Here is an 18,872-nt window from a genome sequence, read left to right on the forward strand (position 1 = left end):
CAAAAGTGCATTCTTGAGTACAGGGGTGGGCAGTACTCTAACTTTGGGGGAAATAGTCTAATTCACGCCACCTAAATGGGTCGTCACTACTTTAAAGTGTAATGTCCAATGTGATACTTTGGGAGAAATAGTCTAATCCACACTACCTAAGTGGGTCGTCACTACTTTATGAAAGGATAAGGAGTGACTTTGTTTTCACTGTTTCTTCTACCATCTCTGGAGGACATTCTGTTAAAAGCACGACTGTGAGAACAGACAGACAAAGCCTTAATCTCTGGCACTTTGATTCTGAGATTCTGAGGCTATGGAACATACATTTCTGTTTATTACAAATTACTCAGCCTTGCATATTCAGTTATAGCAACACTAAATGTAATAATGTAAGTAGTGAACAAATCAACATCCCTTATATCAGGACACTTACATTATATTGACTAGAAAGCAGATAAGAAGAAGAGGAAAAACTCCAAAGTGCATTTATGTATTAGTTACCCCTGTGTGTATGTTTACACATACATATGCATTCCTATCTACACAAATCAAATGCATGGTATTCATCCACAGTGCAATTATATGTATACAGATTAACATTGGTCAAATGATGTTAATGATAAGGAAAATAATCAAATAATATATAGGGATAGGTTTAATGATGGAAAGATTTGATTTAGAAAGGCTGGTCAAAGATAATCATTCTTACGTTTTTAATATTTAAGCACATACTCAAGTTAGATTAACTCTCACTTCTCCAAGTAACATGTAGCTGAATACTCAGAATGCTGTGGTAAGCCTGAATTCCCTTAGTCTAATATAAACTTACTGAGCTTTATATATTAGACCCATATTAGACCCTGAGAGACAGATGCTGAGTTCACCATTGTAAATGAAATGAACCTAGTTCTCCCTTAACAGAACCGTGGACTGGTGCAGGGTCAAGCATCATTTAATAAATGTCAGGCATGGAAAGGGTCACTGGAACAAGCATGCTGGTTCTACTCCTTCTTCATTGCCAGAAGAAGCCACTGTGCTGCTGATGGATGTCACAGCTATGGGAAACACTCTTACACAAGCGGACGTGCAGTCACACTTGGAGTCAGCATTCTTGGGGCCACTTATGGGGCACAGTCTAGTGGCACCTCAGCTTAGAGCTGATGATGAGCACATAAATTCTAACACTTTCGGGCTATATTATATATCAGCCAAATATCTTCATAAGTATCTTTTTATTTGCTCACTTTTTTTTTATTCTAACTATTCACAGATTAGGCAGAGCTATAGAACATGCCTGGAATTGAGACTAATCACGGCTTGGAATCTCGCAGCTCTAGCCTCCACCTGACTCTTTCCCTTGGCAGTTCGGAGCAAGACTTGCCATTCCTGTTTTACATATCGGATAATGAAGCGCGGTACACACAACTGCCCACGCCAGCAATGGCTTCCATTCTTGGCAATCCCATGGCTTGCTTACAGTCAAGTGAGGCTGATCCTATATTCCCCATCTCTTGGTCAAATGGGTGCAGTTGAATGCCATTATGCAAGGATTCATGGCAATTTGACCATTACTGGACAGCTTTCCATAGAGCAGTGCTAGCCAGTGGAAGCAGAGTTCCAGGGCACACAGCTGAACGCAGGCCCGTGTTCCTCTGGCTGAGGCTCTGGCTCCCTCCCAGTGACCCTAACTTTGTAAGTCCATATCCCTTGGAACTACAACTAGAAAATAAAGCTGGCCCCAAATGTAAACCCTGATTATGGAGATTATAATTTTGAAGTAGATTGTGGTGTGTGTGTGTGTGTGTGTGTGTGTGTGTGTGTGTGTGTGCACTTAATAAAATTCTCTGACAACTGTTTATTGAGAAGGAGCATAGTTGGCCCAGCAGCACCAAGAACAATTTTGACTTTCCAGAGCATGTAAAGGCATGTGAACATAAAGGGGATTTTGTGTGTGACAACGCCACTGCAGTAGGCGCTGGTGGGTTCCAGGGTGTCTTTTCTTTGCTACTTCTTTTTTCAGATTTGGAGGCCCTAAGGAATCCTGAAAGCAGAACACTCCATTTGAGATTCAGTTACCTAGGACTCCCCTGTGCACTGGCTTTGAGTTCAGAGCCAGTGAACCCAGAGGCCCACGGAATCACAGACTTTGTTGTGATAGGCAGACTCAGAGCATGGTAGTCCTGAGGCAAGCAGAAGAATGAGCTCATCCTTGCTGCTGAGGGTGAGGGAAAGGCCAGCGATGACTGAACCCCTCTCTGCCCTAAATGCACACCTAGAGATTGAGCAGACTGAAGACAATCTACTCATGAACTGGAGCAGAGAACCAGAAAGTCCAGTCTTTAAATGTCATATGGCCTGGGCTATGACCTTTGGTTGCAATGAAATCTCAGTGGGACCAAAACCAAAGAAAATAAAAGATGATCAATTTGGGAATTGGTGAGCTGGAAATACTCTCCAATATCCTGTACCTGACCATTTAACCCAGGGAACAACTAGAGAGAAAACTCGACCATGCAAAAACCAAGCAGGAATTCTAGTTACCTTTTTGTTTTAGAAATAAGGAAGCTGAGGCCCAGTGAGCAGAGAGGATGGCACAGTGCAACCTTCTTCCAAATTCTGGTCTAGGCTCCCTTCTCTGAGTGTATAGAAAACCAATGAATATTCAGGGCAAAACTCCAGATGTCCTCTGGAAAATGGGGCCACTTCCAAACCAGAAATCTGTCTTTCTGTCTATTTCTTTGTCTGACTGCAGGCCCAAGAGTCATTCAATATGCCAAGGTGAAGTTAAGCAATAGCCAAGATGGCTGGTAGCCACGAGTGAATGAAGTCTATGAAATAGAAAGCCAGTCCAGTTAGCAAGTTTGTGTCACTAAGCCTGGAGTGGGTTACATAATCTGGAAGAGATTTCAGAATCACTCTCTTACACCTTCCAAGACCCGGTGTGAAACTAGTAAGGGAGGAGGGCATCAGGCTCACTTTATTCTTGAAACTAATGATTCGCCTCAGGGTGCAGAAATTCAGGGCCACTCATAGATAGCATGATGTAATTTAAATCCCCTTCAACTTTGTTTTTATGGGTACCCAGAAACATACTCTCTAGGTTAGATGGTCTCTCAACACAGTATTCTGTACTTTCCATTAGAACAAGTTCAAGTTGTGAGCGGTCTGAAGTTCTTTGTAGTGGAAGATTTCATACGAACTTGGACAGCCCTGTTATGTATACTACGTTCAGGATACATGAGTGCTTAAGAAGAACCAAGTAAATATTTGTTGAATAAAAGAAAGAACGTTGACAGCATCAAGCAGTGATGAAGTTCACAGAACTTTTCCTCACTGAATCACCTTTCTTACTTGTAGGAACGAAATTAGCTTCAAAAGTGGAAATCAGAAAACAAACACAAGAATGAAGGAAAGACTCAGATTTCTGGACTAAAACGCATATTAATCGGAAGGGTGATTTGGAAGGAAAAAGAGTGGTAAAGAGACTCTCTTTTGGGATACTCTAATCCTAGATTTGGATCCCAAATCCTAGATTTGGTATTTACTAGCAAGGGAATAAGGCAAAACATCATCATAGCTACCTCACGTGTTATCATCAGAAAGGGAAAGTGATGTCAGAAAAGTCAGAGATCCTCCACTGCCAAATTGGAAATGTAGTAAAGAAGATTTTTCATCATCAGTTTTCAAAATTGTATTCAAACTAATGAAAAATGCATTCATGCATATGACACAGTGTTTTTGAATGGACACCTCTTCTCGTATGTGACCTGTGAAGGAATAGTAACAGGCCCTAACTCAGGACATTGAAGGTCATTCCCAATAATTCCTATGACACTTGTTTCCTAATACGTGCCACAGAGCACATTTTTGGTAATAACTAGGAAAAATATTACTTCATGATGTTGGTGTGGAAAGGGAATCCTGGGCTCAAGTACTACCTATTCTGTGGAGGTAATTCATTATAAAATGTGAATGATGATCTTCTAGACACTTTCTTCTGAAGAAAGTTTCACTTCAGTCTCAGTCTTTACTAATCATGACCAATGACATTAATCCCTATCTCCATCCACCATTTTCCACTGTCACTTAATGATGTAGAACCTCAGATTAAATGCTTCTTCTACTTTAATCTGCAAGGAAACCACTAAGAAGTGAGTAGGATGTCAAACACATTCACTATTTGTCAATTGTGATACTCACATGCAGGTAGGGATTTTGATCCAACTCAGAAAACAACAACAACAAAACTAAATAGAAATGAAGCTAAAAATCCAACTTGAAGCCTTGATACTGAGCTTGCCAAGCCAAATCCGTTGAATTATTTTCCCAATTGCCCACTTGTAGTCTGAGTTGCCTAAAACTAGGATAGTTCATGAGTGAAGGAACTCACTTCACTCACTGAATTCTGCTCTAAGCTGTGTGTTCATAACTGATGCAAGTAGCCATGTCCATGTTTTTTAATCATGACTATTCTCCCAGGAAACTTGCTCCACTCATACATTGTGATGGTCTGTGGAAGTGTGTACAAGCAACAAAAGACTATGCTCCAAGAATGTGAAGAAAAAGCATGTTCCATGACTAAGATGTAGGAGAACTAACAGTGGTTTCAATATTTTGGATGGATCCAGAAACTGAGCCTAAGATCTGTAACTGTCTCAGGACACAAATAAAGGTTAGATTTGAACTTTAGGTTCAAAGGTTTATTTGATCTATATTGGACCTTGCTATTTTTATTTTTCACCAGAATGGTATGCACAGCCTGTGTTTTAAAAGACTAAAAATGGGTGACAGAACGAGAAATAAACCAGAAAAGCCAAGCCTCTCTAGCAACTAATAATGGAATAGGGCCAACCATGGAGTGGTGCAAGAGAACCACACACCAGCTACAGTCATTGTGAGCTATTGGAAGATACATGAGACATCATACTAGAAGGACTGTCAGACACATAATTTTGAGTCCCAAGAGAGAGACTCACCCTACTCACTGTTTCATTGACTCTGGGAGCTCTAATAGATAATAGTAGCTCTAATAGTAGAGGTAGCCTGTGTGATACCGGGTTCTCCTTTCACAGGAAATCCCTCTCTTTTCCAAGCCCTGTTTTCTGCATAACACCTCTGTAGCGCTTAGCCTTCATTGAAATGGACCTTGTACCCTTCACATCCTCTCTCCGCAGCATTCTCGTGCTTTGTAAGGGTGTAGACACATGAATCTGGGTCTGGGGTACTCTTGCGGGAAGAAGCTTTGCTCTGAGGCTGGGAGAACGACATATTAAAGAAGACTCTGCTTCTATTATATGAGGAAGCTGTGTCACCACTCACAATCTTACATCAGGACTCTCTTAGTCAAGAGCAACTTCAGCTTCAGTCTTGTTTAAGACTTATTCTGTGGATTTTCATTTTTGGGCAACTGCCTTTGACCTTCACTACTTTTGTGTGTGTGTGTGTGTGTGTGTGTGTGTGCGTGTGTGTGCGTGTGCGTGTGTGTGTGTGTGTGTGTATTGGAATATTCCTAATGACCTGCTACAATGAAGCACGGCATTTATTAGGGCTAAATAAAAGTGGGCTCAGAGCAGTATACACACTCTGATAAACATCCCTTTTGAATCAATTGATTCCCTGGCTTCTCAACTCTTGGTTGTTCTGGGCTAAATGCCAATGTCTGAGGAGGTGGCTTCTTATATTGTGGTTGCTGACAGGTAAATGAAATGCCAGGACACTAGAGCATGGAACAACCATCTGTCCCTTTATATTCTTAGTTATCCTTGATGGAAAAAGGGTAGTGACAAGGAAAGACTGAGGAAGAGGAAGGGAGTAGAACAGAGAATGAGCCAGGCAGTGGTGGCACATGTCTTTAATCCCAGCACTTGGGAGGCAGAGGCAGATGGATTTCTGAGTTCGAGGCCAGCCTGGTCTACAGAGTGAGTTCCCAGGACAGCCAGGGATACATAGAGAAACCCTGTCTCTATTAAGAAGAAAGAAAGAAAGAAAGAAAGAAAGAGAGAGAGAAAGAAAGAAAGAAAGAAAGAAAGAGAGAGAGAAAGAAAGGAAACAAAACAAAAGAACAGAAAATGACAAAACCTTCCCAGGAGGCTGTCCAGAGGGGGTATGATCTGCTGAACACAGAAAACATCAGCAAGAAATGTGCACAGAGATATGCTTACTGAGCATCAAGAAATATAGGGAGCTTCTAGATGGAAGGAAATATTTGTTGATTTGTGCTTTTTGTTCAAATGTAGGAATAAGGTTACATGGAGTGGTGAGAAGAATGTGTACCTTTTTACTGTTTGTGTGGGATGTTCTGTAGATATCTGTTAGGTTCATTTGATGCAAGGTGTCATTTGATTCTAGGTTTTCTCTGTTTAGTCTATATCTAGATGATCTGTTATTGGTGAGAGCAAGCTACTGAAATCATCCACCAATAGTGTTTGGGTCAGTATAGTTTATAATACTGGGTGACTCTATGTTTTATGTGTATATGTTTAGGACTGTAAGATGATATTGGTAGATTTTTCTTTTGATGAATATGAAGTATCCTCCTTTATCTCTTCTGATGATATTTGGTTTAAAATCTGTTTTTTTTTTCTTTAAATCACATATTAGAAAAGGTATACCTGTTTTTTTTCCTTAGTTTCATTTGCTATGAATAGCATTTTTCCATCCTTTTACACCAAGGTGATGTCTGTCACTAATAGTACAATGAAATTTTTTGGAAGCAGCATAAAACTTGAAACTAAGCAATCCAATGCACATATCAAGAGGAATGTATTCAGAGATATCACTAAAATCTATGCATCAATTACATTTGTTTTGTTGATATCATACTTTTTTTCTTGGATGCCCCTTTGATACTTTTTTTTTAATTGGATCCCCCTTTGATTGCATGTCCTTGCATTGTTTATTTGCTCCCTGTGGCCTATTGAGTATGTTTGTCCTTCTATTCAAATTGAAATATTTCTTTCTCATATCTTCTTACGTAGAGATATATTCATGGTTCCCTATTTATTTCATTGTACTCATAAATTCCTTTAATGTTTTTTATTTATTTTTAATGTCATTAGATAGTTCTGCTGGGTATGAGAGTCACAGCAGTGGATCAGCTCTTTTGGGATTTGGAGCTCATTGTTCCAGCTCTTCTAGCTTTAAAAGTTTCTGGCAAATCAACAGGTGATATTCTAATAAAGCATCTATTAAGTGACTTGACATTTCTACCTGTAGCTTTCAATATTCTTTGTTTAATTTGTGTTTTTAATGTTTTAAATAAAATATGAAGAATTTCTTTCTTGGTCTCATGTATCTGATGCTTTGTAGGTCTATTTGCCTAGGTAGGTCTTTTCTATTTATGATTTTACTGAACATCATTCTATAGCCCAGGTGGGGACTTCTTCTCCTCTGTCCCATTGATGTGGAGATTACATCTTTCTTTGTGCCCCTAAGCTCATCTATGTTTCATTCATTTTATTTTTAACTTCTCATTGACATTTACTGAATGATCCAGTTCCTCTGTTTGGTCTTGAAGTCCTGACTCTGAATTTTCAATATGATCAATTGGTGGGACTTTCCACTGAGGTTTTCAATTGGTTTATCATGTTTTACATTTCCAATATCATATAGTTTGGATTTCCTTAAAAAAATTCAAACTCTACTTTCATGTCTTGGCATGATTTGCTTATTTCCTTCATCTTTTCTTCCTTTTCTTCTTTGATTTATTTGACCATAGTTAGAATCATTCTTTTAAATCTTTTGTCTGTAAGTTCTCCTGTCTCATTTTCAATAGAAGCTATTACTATGGGATCTGTCTTTTTGAGAGGTGACATGGTTATTTGTGTGTATGGTTGGAGTTGTTGTGGTGGTGGTTGCTACCTATGCATTGGGATTTATGCATCTAAAGTTAATTGGTTGTTTGAGCCTGCCTGTCTTCCTTCTTTCTCCCTCCTTCCCTTCCTTCCTCCCTTCTCCTTTGCTTCCTTCCTTTATTCCTTTTTTCCTTTCTTCCTCTCAACAGAAGTACTTAAAGTCTTCAAGACTAGGCTAATTCACCAAAGGGTTGGGATCTTAACATCCTCTATTTGATGGAATTTGAAGATATAGTTTCTATACCTGTCTTTACTTTCTCTGTTAGTCTGTTGCCTGCAACAGTTTTGTTAAGAAGACTTGAGCAACTTTCTGAGCCAATGTGGACTGGTACATCCATCCTGAACCTACTACATGGGTAACTATGTTTCCTGCCTGTAAAAGTAATTTGCCCCCATTTCTTCAATTTATCAAAAATAATGGATAGCTAGGTATGGATTTGTACTTAGTATATTTTGTTATGGGAAAGAAGAAACAGAAAATATGGCTACAATAATGTGACAGTCAATTAGGCAAGATCTATAATTATCTAGGAGATAAACTTTAGAGCATGCTTGAGAGAGAGTTTCTAGATTAGTTAAATTGATAGGTGAGGCTCCACACCAAACACAGGGAACACCATCTCAAGAGCTGATCTCAGACTGCTAAGACAGGAGCATCTAAGCTGAGCACCAACATTTTCTCTCTCTGCGCCTTGACAATTGATGCACTGTGACCAGCTGCTTCACATTCTTGCCTCCATGACTTCTCTGTCATCATGGACAGTCATCTTCAAGTATAAGTCAGAACAAACCCTTCCTTCCTTGTCATGGTATTTTATCACTGCAATGTGCTCAATAGACCTTATAGTTTAACATGAAAAAAAAAAAGGTCAAAGAAGGGCTATAAAAGCAAGATAAGGGGAGAGAGAGTTTTAACTGTTAATTATCTGCTCAATAAGCAGCACAGATACTGTGTCAGAGTTCCCAAGAATGAGGTTGATGTATACATTCTATTTAACTGCTACATTGTTTGCTCTATTGGGAACTTTCTCTGTGCCCAACACTGCCTATAGTAGACGCCTGGAAGCTCATCATGGAGAAGAGAGCCTGCATTAGGAGTCATGATGGTTATGAGAACTGTGTTTGCAAAGCTCAAAGGTCTTCATTGTTTCATACAGGGGGAAGGGGAATCCTTATATTTCTTTTCTTATCTTTTCTTCTCTGCTTCAGCATCTCAGTCACCCTTTCAAAGTTTCCTTGGACTCTCTGAAACTTGCTTACAAGTTCTGGCACAGGGAGTATGAGTTATTGTGCAAATTGAAAGTGTTCTTCCTCATTGGCTGCTAAGTGAAGGCAATCCACATTTTCAATGTTGGTAGTAGTAATTTATCTCAGTCTTTTCTTGGCATTTTGGGCCAACCAGGGAAAGACAAATGCTGTGTGGAATACCAGGTATCAATATATGTGATAGGCATTTTTATGAAAAAAAAAAAATTGAGAAAGGTCCTTTCAGTATACCACAGACCCATATTTCATGAGAGAGAATAGATTAGCATTGGCGTTTTTAGTGTGAGAAAATCTTAATGGGTATAGGAATTATTATTCAGTGTGTGTATGTGTGTGTGTGTGTGTGTGTAATAACTGAGATGGAGTTGAGTCTTGATATTATGATATATGTATTCAATAATGATGTCTAATAATCTAGCTAATAGCTAAGTTCCCTGCAAATGATTTTTCTAAATGGACTAGTCAACTTGACAATATAAAATTTTTTCAGAAGTATTTGAAAATGGGGAGAGATTGTTTTAAATGTATATACAATATTCTTTCAAAATTTCTATACTTTACATAATTTAATAATAAAAAGCTTGTTAGAAGATGCATAGGTACCATGTGTGACATGTGTGACTTAAGGCAACTGGTGAGCATGAATGAAAGTGCCTCTGACATGTATCCTGACTCATTACTCAGTTAATATCTGAAAACTCATTAGCATAAATCCTAATACAATTCAATTACAATTCTCTTCACATAACAGTGTTTACACCCCAAACAGTTTCAGCAAGTCCAGACTGCATTATGTACAGAAGACGTATAGCACAATATGGTTAGAGTTGATGTGGGAAAGAATATAAAAATACACTATATATGTTAGAGAGGATAATTATGGGAAAGAAGAAGGGAAGGGAAGGATAGGAAGAGAAGAGAAGAAGAGGAAGAGGAAGAGGAAGAGAGGAGAACTCTAGAGCAGGATGTTTCAATAGACCATCCCCAAAAGATAGGACTAGACATTAGCACTATTTAATACTGCAGGGATACATATATCTAACTGTCACCTACTAGGAATGTGGCCAGTAATAATTAAAGCATATAACTTTTAACTTTCTTTAACTTTAGTTAATTCAGTCTTGAAGAAAGAAGTGTTAAAATATAAATCTGTTAAGAGATGAAGAAAAGAAGGAAACAGCTGGTTTTTAATGATACAATCTCCTAGAAATGACTGGTCAAGTATGATGACCATGGGGCAAATGTTCCTAGTATCACACCTTTCCCTATAGCTTGCAACATAATTATTTGCAAAGTGTATAATGCTTGTCTATTATAGCAGGATGTGTAGAATAAAAAGGATGGACTATATCAATTGGCAATATGCCTGGAGGCCCACTGAATGGCTTACATAGTATAAGCAGGGCTCTGTGTTACATACCGTGCTATGTGCTCTGTGTCCCATCCCTACCTTAAACGTCAGCTAAGTGGAAGAAAATACCTCCAGATGGTAATGAGGTGAAGGACCACCCATCAGTGGGCAGAAATAACTCACGTATAGGAAAAGATGACCTTCCATAAAAAATCAAGAAGGCTGAAATACTTAGGTGAGTCTGTCTGCTGTCAAAACCTGAATCTCAAAAATATATCTCTTTTGGTTTTATTTTTTTTCAAAAGTCCAACACCATTGTGTCTGGTTGAAGAAATGACCTGAGAACCTAGTCTCATCTGACATTAGACAGAATAGCACATAATAGCCAGCATTGCTTGGGACTACAAAGCTGGAGATTAATCTCATGTTGGGCAGTACAAGACAGAAAAGAGGAATCTATCAAAATAAGAGGCAGCTGTGTGCCTCAAAAAAGTCAGAACAGACTTCAAACAACATGGTTAGCTTAAGAGATGTCAAATTAAACAGTTTCTATTTTGTATATTAAAAACCCTTGGTCAGTTTTGTGGGTTTTTTGAGGGGAGCGAAATGGATTCACAAGTTATATTTAAAAGGTGGGCTCAGAAAGGAGGCTTTGTTTGTTTGTTGTGGTATTTTCCAGTGTCTTAAAAACTCTAGACTAAGTACTAGAAGACTTGAGCTCAAATAAATCCAAACCTTCCCAGTAGGAACCCAGTGCCCTTGGCAGTTTCTTTAGTGCTCTCTAGCCCCACTTCAGAGGTGGGGCACCAAGTCTTTTCAAATGAAACCTTAGTTCCTTTATACAGGGATTCCTCAACTTCAGTGTTCTCACTATCACCTGGCTGATGGTCCTTAAAAAGGAGTTCCTGGACCCAGACTAGTCTGAACAAAGAGAGAACTTTCTTGATGTGGGCTGGGGACCATTAGGGTTGGGAGGCCTGGCACCTGAAGTGGCTACTCCCACTGCATTGGCAGTCAGGAAGCAGCCAGTTATAATCTCTTTGGCAGAGAATTGCTTCTCTATTGTCTTCCCCCTGCTCCCCGCCCCTGCAGCCCAACTTTATTATCTGTATGAATTTCAATAAACGTGATTATCATTTAGATATCAACTTTCTATCATTTTCCTAGAGAGGATTTTCTAATAGCTCTACAATAAAGTGTTGCTGTATTGGTGGATATCAATAAAGGCCAAGGGATAGGAAGACAATGCGTGGATTACTGTTGTTATAACTATAAAAAGATGAAAAAGCACAATAAAGACTATAGCAATTATATTATGTTTTACTGTCACACAGAAGTCCCTGGAGGGTGTCAGGTTTACACCCAGTATCCCTTAGAAAGAGATAAATGGATGTTTTCTGAACTTCTAACAGAGTATTTCCATTTGGGCATTCCCTCAATCTTGAGGGTATGTGACAGCAGTTGAAAAACAGATGCAAAGCCAAACAGGGGATCATCTTAAAGAATGCAGCATCTCCTGTTATTTGATCACTATATTCCCTGAGCATTTAATCCTCTCAAATATTTTGCAATCACTTCCTTTAATTACAGAGAAAACACACTGGAGTGACACTGGTGTGCAGGAGCTTCCCTTCTGCTCCCTTCTTTCTGTTTAATCAAGAGTCTGAATCACCTATCAGCTTCCTAATCCTCTAATCCTAAAAGGAATTTACTCTGCTCCAAACTCTGGCTTGGCAAGTAGAACCTGGAGCCCTCTGACTAAGACTGCCAGAGAGAGAGGAGAGGACATCTGGAAGCAGGTTTCCTGCCTTACACCCTGAGACTTGGGAAACCAGGGCCTCTTGCCTAGACTCTGAGACAATATTCGGAAGACATACCTGGGAACCTAAACGGGTTCGCCTGGTGTATTTCTTAAAATCCTGTGAGGGAGCAGAAAGCCACAATAAATTGAAAATTGGAAGTAGTAAATCCTCTTTGTCCAAGTCATATTCAAGCCTATCAAAACTTGAGAGCCATGTGGCCATTCATGCACACGCTTAATATACACTCACTGTCCTGGTGTACTCCTTCTGGGGAATCCATTAGTAGCTGATGGGATAATCCCATTTGAAGACACTAATCCATAGATCCATAAGATGTGTCAAGTGTTGTATTTAGGAACGTGCTAGACTACACTCTTATGGAATCTAGAAAGAAGAGGGAAGAACAAAGAAATGGGCACCTCTGTAGTTCTAGCCACACTGAACACTGGGATAAGGTATCCTCAGTGTGCTTGGGTACCAATCCTTAGAGGTTCAGAAACTGCATCTCCAGTGCCCACTGTCCTGGGTTGTGCCACTCTTCCAATATTTTGTCCTACTGCCCCCTTAAACCACTGTCAAAAGTGGACATTGTCACACCCTAAACCATGCCCACACTCCATACCCAAAGTCCACCAATGTCCCCTTCTGGGGAAAGGTCTATAGTTGTGCTTCAGTGAACATGGTCACCATAGTAAAGCCTTACAGGCCAAATGTAGGGTTCAATTATATCCCGGTAATATGCCTGAAGACATTTTCCTTTATATACAAAGATGGCCTCATTTTTTTTTTTTATACGCACAGTTATTCCTGCTTATGCTTCACTAGCCACATGGCTGCCTGTCCTTCTGTCTTCACCTCGTCTCCGAGAGCAGGAGCAACATTTCCAGGTTTTGTTTTGTTATTTTAATCTGCTCTCATGGATGCACTTGCGCTGTTTCTCACACAACTCAATTCATGCTGCAAACTGGGAAAAGATGATGGCCCCTGTTTGATTCAGGAATCTCCTCAGTGAAATGAGCCCATGTGTTCCAGACCACATGCTGAGAGGAACACTGGAGGAAAAGGGATTTGCTGTACACCTTCTCATCAGCCCTGGGTCGCTAAATAGGGCAGATTCCTTTTCCCAGAGCCTCCATATGTTCCACTCATATGGATCAATAGAAGCAACATATTGTCTTCACAGAGCTTTAGATCCTTACCCAGATTGTTTTCCCCCTAAACGTGGGATGCCCCGAAGCTTCAGCTGCTGCAAAGAATAGGAAAGCAGCCAGTGTTTCTCAACCAGACTCCGTCCTACCTCAATAATTTGTGTTTGTAGTATCTCCCAAAGACCTCCTCATAGACCCTAAAAGCAGAATAATGGAGCAACTATGGTACTCAAATGCAACCTTGACTTCCAAACTGCTCTTTTGTAACAAGGCAGAAAAGCTAAAGTTAGAAGTGCACAGCTGCCCAGGCAGAGTCCAAGCATGGCCCCAACAGGAATGAGTCAACATGCTTGGGGTGGCAGCTGGGTAAACATTTCTGATAAAGCCTCACAGTTGTGATAGATCCTCGTGTGCGGATGGTGCAGTTAGATGTGGAGGTAGCTGTTTAAATGGCTGTAAGCAGATTACTTAGTAATCTTAGGGAAGACAGAAAACTGGAACAGACGAAAAGAAAGACAAATAAGGAGAGGAGGGGAGGCAGAATTATAAGCCAGGAAGAAGGATGGGGATTTTGAGCCTATAGAATCAAACCCTGGTGAAGAGTGAGGAGCACCTGCGATTACAGCCCTCTTCTCATCTGTCAAGGGCAGACGCATGGAAGGTTGGCTAGTGATGGGCAACTCACTGAAAGCAACTAGCACATGGGTTTCAGCTAAACATAAAAATGTTTCCTGAAAACCCAACACGGTTCAGAGATAGACACGCTCCTGGAACTATTGGAAGAAACTATATTATAATTCTTTGTGAGATCCAAAATTATAACCACGACCCAAACTCAAATCACAGCTTGTGCACTTAGTGACTCCATCTCCCCTCTGCATTCTACCTGCCTCTGTCCATGTGCGAGGAGCCATCAGCTGACAGGAAACACCAGCAGTTTAAGATGGTCAAATACTACATGTGTCCCTCTTCAACATGATTTCCAATGGAGAAAGAATATAATTTAAATGTACGTAATGATACATATACAACGAGGTATGCAGAGAGAGAGGAATACATTGTTACTGTGCTATCATGGTATCATGGCAAATTCTCTTTATAAACTCTTCCAATATGTTTCATAATAGTAATAGCTTATAAAGTACATTAAGTGAGCTGTTTTTTTTATTGGGTGAAATAGATAAAACTGAACATTTTAGTTTCCCTGAAAAGAAGTCTCTTAGTTCTGCTAAACAAGGGGTTTTTCAGTTCCTAGAGCCCTCTGACTATTCTCAGCTACTTGGCCACTCCAAGGATAACAGAGACATTTAAAGAGACTCCATCTCTCATCACTGCTGTCTTCCCACAGTGAGGCAGTACGGGGTTGTGGAGTGAGCACTGATCTATGAATCCTCCTACCTGCCCAAAGCACTTGGTGTGAGACACCATGGCCAGCATTTTATGCCCTCGCCAAAGCTATTGCCAGATCCTTGCGGTCTTGAGATGCAACTATAATTACTCCACAGAGAAGAATGAACACCATACAATTCCCAGGAAGAGTAGACCCAAACTCACATACTCATTGGTCCTAAGTTTCCTTAACTCGAAACACGTTGGAAAGACCTTGATACCCAGCATTTGATGTGGGGCATGGCTTTTTGATTACAAAAACAAGGAGTTGAAATTAAGTGGACGTCTGTTTGCTATTACTAGAATTCATTTAGATTTTGGTGGTGGTCCTTTACTGATGACTGGCCATGTTTATGCTATACTTGCCTGACTCATTCTTACACATAAGGTAAGAGAACAAAACAGCCTTTTTATGTATTTATTTTTGCAGAGATTTAAAATGACTAGCAGTAATGAAGAGCTTTCTTCTTTAAATCTACAGTCTTTGTATTATTGTGTGCTCATAATTAATCAACTTTATTATTTCCCCGTTCCCTTATACAGTGATGCTTTTATTTCCAGCTCACAAAGGAGATCTTTAAGTGTACAAAATAATTGTCATGATAATCTATCGACTGCAGTACCACTGCCTCATAAGGGCCTCACTACATGTAAGGGCAAGGAGAAATGGATCTGTGAACATCACCAGGAGCACAAGTCTAGACACACACTGTTTCCCGGGAGGCAAGCTACAAGTCTCCACTGGGAAGAAGATGTAAAATAAGTTTATATTTACAATAGCTTCCTACATGTCTGGCTAAATGAAAGTCTTTTTGCCAAGCTTCAAAATGGGAAGAAAAAAAGCTCTTGCTCTTGGAGAGGGGCAGTCACTTGTTTGACATGGTGAGTCGGGAAGCTTGGAGAAAGCTGGGTGGAAATTTGAAGAGTAGACAGGGCTTTTATTTCTTTAATTTTATCCGAAACATGCCTTTGTTTTCAGAAACCATTTGCTTAACCTTTCTTTTCAGTTGCATGGTGAGGAGCTGAGGCTCTGGTGGCAGTCTCACAGTGCCCCACTGTCCTTGTTCCATCTTAGAATAAAGTGACGGACAACTGGGGCACATGCTATATATGATGCTTCCTTAAAATGCTACGATCATGTGAAATAGTATGAAAGGAATTTTCATCTCAATCTACTCAAAACAAATCAGTGTGCTTACCCATGTACATCACATGTTTTTTTTTTTTAAAAAAAAGAATTTGAGAAACAAAATTTGCCCTTTATGGTATGTTGATGTCGCAGCCTTGTCTCTCTTTCACACACCTCTTCTTTCTCCCACCCCTTTGTGCATGTTCATTCATTAAATTAAAGTCACCGTTTACTAACAAGGCCTGAAGTACAAACACGAAATGGGGAAATACTTATTCCTCCAGGAAGGCAACATTAGGACTTTAGTGGCTAAAGAACATCGACCTATCAGTCAGCAGGCTGATAACAGCTTGTTTAGTTGACAACCAGCCTCATAGCAATTTAGAAAGGCAGGTGAGGGCTGTGGCCATATGGCATGTGCTGGCCTCTACCTCCCCCAGTGACAACTTGAAATTTGGAGGTCTATAAATCTCTTCATGCTACAGTTTCTCTATTTCACGAATGAAGCATACTTGTACCCTATCCCAAATGCTAGTATAAGAATTTGGGGAAAATCACTTACTTTTAAAACAAGAGATTGGAGATACAAGAACTGTTTTATATTTTGGATTATATCACAATTTGGAATATGTATGTGCATATATGTGTATTTATATGTATCATATATACACATATATTATTATATGTGAAAGACACAGAGAGAACACAAATACAATGAGATACAGGCATACACACCCACAGAGAGAGAGAGAGAGAGAGAGAGAGAGAGAGAGAGAGAGAGAGAGAGAAAGAGAGAGAAATATATTGGGGCTGAGGCTCAGATCTAAACCTCAAATCCATTTGTACTTTATATTTACACTATATATGCATAGATGTATAAGTTTATGTTATAAATTCAATGGTTTTAAGTTTCCCACTTGTGGTAGACTATTGGTATTAAAAATATCTTCAGATTTTGGAGCAGTTTAAATTTTGGATTTGGATTTTTGGGTCTATGGTACTCAGCTTCTGTAGAAAAATTGAGCAACGTGGTGCTAAGGCTTTAAAAACCACTAGTCTCTTCCTTTCTCTCTCTCTCTCTCTCTCTCTCTCTCTCTCTCTCTCTCTCTCCCTCTCTCTCTCTCTCTCTCTCTCTCTCTTTCTGTCTTAAAATTGGGGTGAACACATCTCTTTTAACTATCCATATCCTTCATTTATGTTGCATTATTTTAAGAGGTGGGGAAGAACTAAACAGGGAGAAATGAGTGGAAGCTGATCCAGGCAAAGAAAACAGTGTCTTTTGATCATTTTGAGAGAGCAGTAGTTGCTAACACAGACATCCTAATTGTAGAAGGTAGACTTTGAAGTAGAGAATCCCAGTGAAGATGGCAAGCAAATACATGCCAGTAGCTAGACGCATGAGCATGCTATGCCCACCCTTGAGGACCTTGTTGAAGTTGTCCATTAGGAGACACCAAAAGAGTCTGGTGGAGAAGACGACAACAACAGAGCAGAGACACAGAGTAAGAACTAACGTCTGGTTGAGACAACAAGAAGGATTTAGCTTGGAGATAAGATATAAGAGAGCTTAATTATTATTTCCAAATGTTGGAATTGTGTGTATCACAGAGACAAATTATAGTACAGGTATTACAGTAGATACAAATTTCAAGAAGATGAATTTGAACCTAATAAAGAATAATTTCCAAACAATAAAACCTGTTCAACAACTAAATATGTTGCCTGGCCTAGTAGGAAACAGTTATTGGAAACATTCAACCACAGATGAGATGATCTAATAGGTAGATTTAATTGAATTGTTAAATTGATCACAGGATCTCATCATATATAATATTTACCAGGACCAAAATTCTACAGAGTAAGGGAGGTATATTTTAGGGGATAGAAAAGCTGGGGACCAATGTCAGAGTCTCACACATGCCAAGCAAGAGTCACACCAGTTGGCCTCCAAGGAATCATTACTTCAGGTTTGATCGTCCTTGTCCACACCATTTGAGAGCCTCACATAGCCAGACAAGAGCTCCACCATTGAGCCACACCTCTCAGCTCCCAAGGAAACATTATTTCAATGTAGATTGTCTTTGTCCTGTCCAATTTGAATAATTTATTAAACTCTTGGAGAAGGGATTTTGCTTCTTGCCCTCAATCGTCATGTAACCTTAGACCTAGAATTCATCAAATGCCAAAGCTGTGTAATCTCAAGCACATCTACTGAGGAGGCAGACAGTCCTTCATGCAATGGAGCTTCTGCTCTCAGACAGCCAGGGGGCATTAGCTTAGATTTGTTTTTAGCACTTGAAAAAAACAAAAACAAAAAGTAGAAAATGCTTGCTTTCTCTAAACCCCTTTCCCCCACTTAGGTGTAAAACCTGTCAAAATGTTTGACTGTGGAAGGATTATTGGGGATTGGCTTGATGAGACATTTCAGCATGATTTCTCCCATTTCTTCTCAAGCTAGGCACGCCCCATAGCCTCAGCCTCGAGTCTGAGTTCCTCATTTTGTAGGTGGATTTGATTAACATGTCTGTCGATCATGTGCAAATTCCTTTGAGAAAATGAAAAGTAATGTTCCAGCACTTAAAAATGATGTCTCTTACCATTCTTATCTCAAGATGTTTATGACAAAATTTCTGTAAGAGTCATCTGGCAAAAAGAAGAGAAAAAAAGGTCACCCTCCCGCCTCCTCAGTCAGAGGCTGAGGATAGAACTCAGATAGAGAAGAAAAGGTCACCCTCCTGCCTTCAGAGGCTGAGGGTAGAACTCAGGTCCTTAGGCACACTAGACAAGTACTAAGATAAACTCCCAGGCAAAGACACCCACGTTAGAAAGAAACCAAATTGTTTGGCATATACTGTCAGCTGAGATAAATGGTTTTCTTGCTCAAGTTGCTATGGTCATGGTGTTTTGTTGCCGAAATAGAGAGAACATGTCAAAAGATCCTAG

The 18,872-nt window shown here is 39.7% G+C and overlaps 1 protein-coding gene and 1 long non-coding RNA gene across 2 annotated transcripts in view; one reads left to right on the forward strand and one right to left on the reverse strand.

Moving 5' to 3' along the window:
* The window catches only part of LOC116087395, a 19,859-nt gene extending 18,119 nt beyond the window's left edge, over positions 1-1,740 (forward strand). The window contains exon 3 of the long non-coding RNA XR_004117418.1: positions 1,262-1,740. This is a non-coding gene — a long non-coding RNA (uncharacterized LOC116087395). The remainder of the gene's footprint in view (positions 1-1,261) is intronic.
* Positions 1-18,872, reverse strand: part of Setbp1 (SET binding protein 1) — a 362,083-nt gene that overhangs the window by 133,208 nt on the left and 210,003 nt on the right. The gene's annotated exons all lie outside the window — the stretch shown is intronic.

The sequence above is a fragment of the Mastomys coucha genome, unplaced genomic scaffold, assembly GCF_008632895.1.
Source record: "Mastomys coucha isolate ucsf_1 unplaced genomic scaffold, UCSF_Mcou_1 pScaffold13, whole genome shotgun sequence".
NCBI classification, from domain to species: Eukaryota; Metazoa; Chordata; class Mammalia; order Rodentia; family Muridae; genus Mastomys; species Mastomys coucha.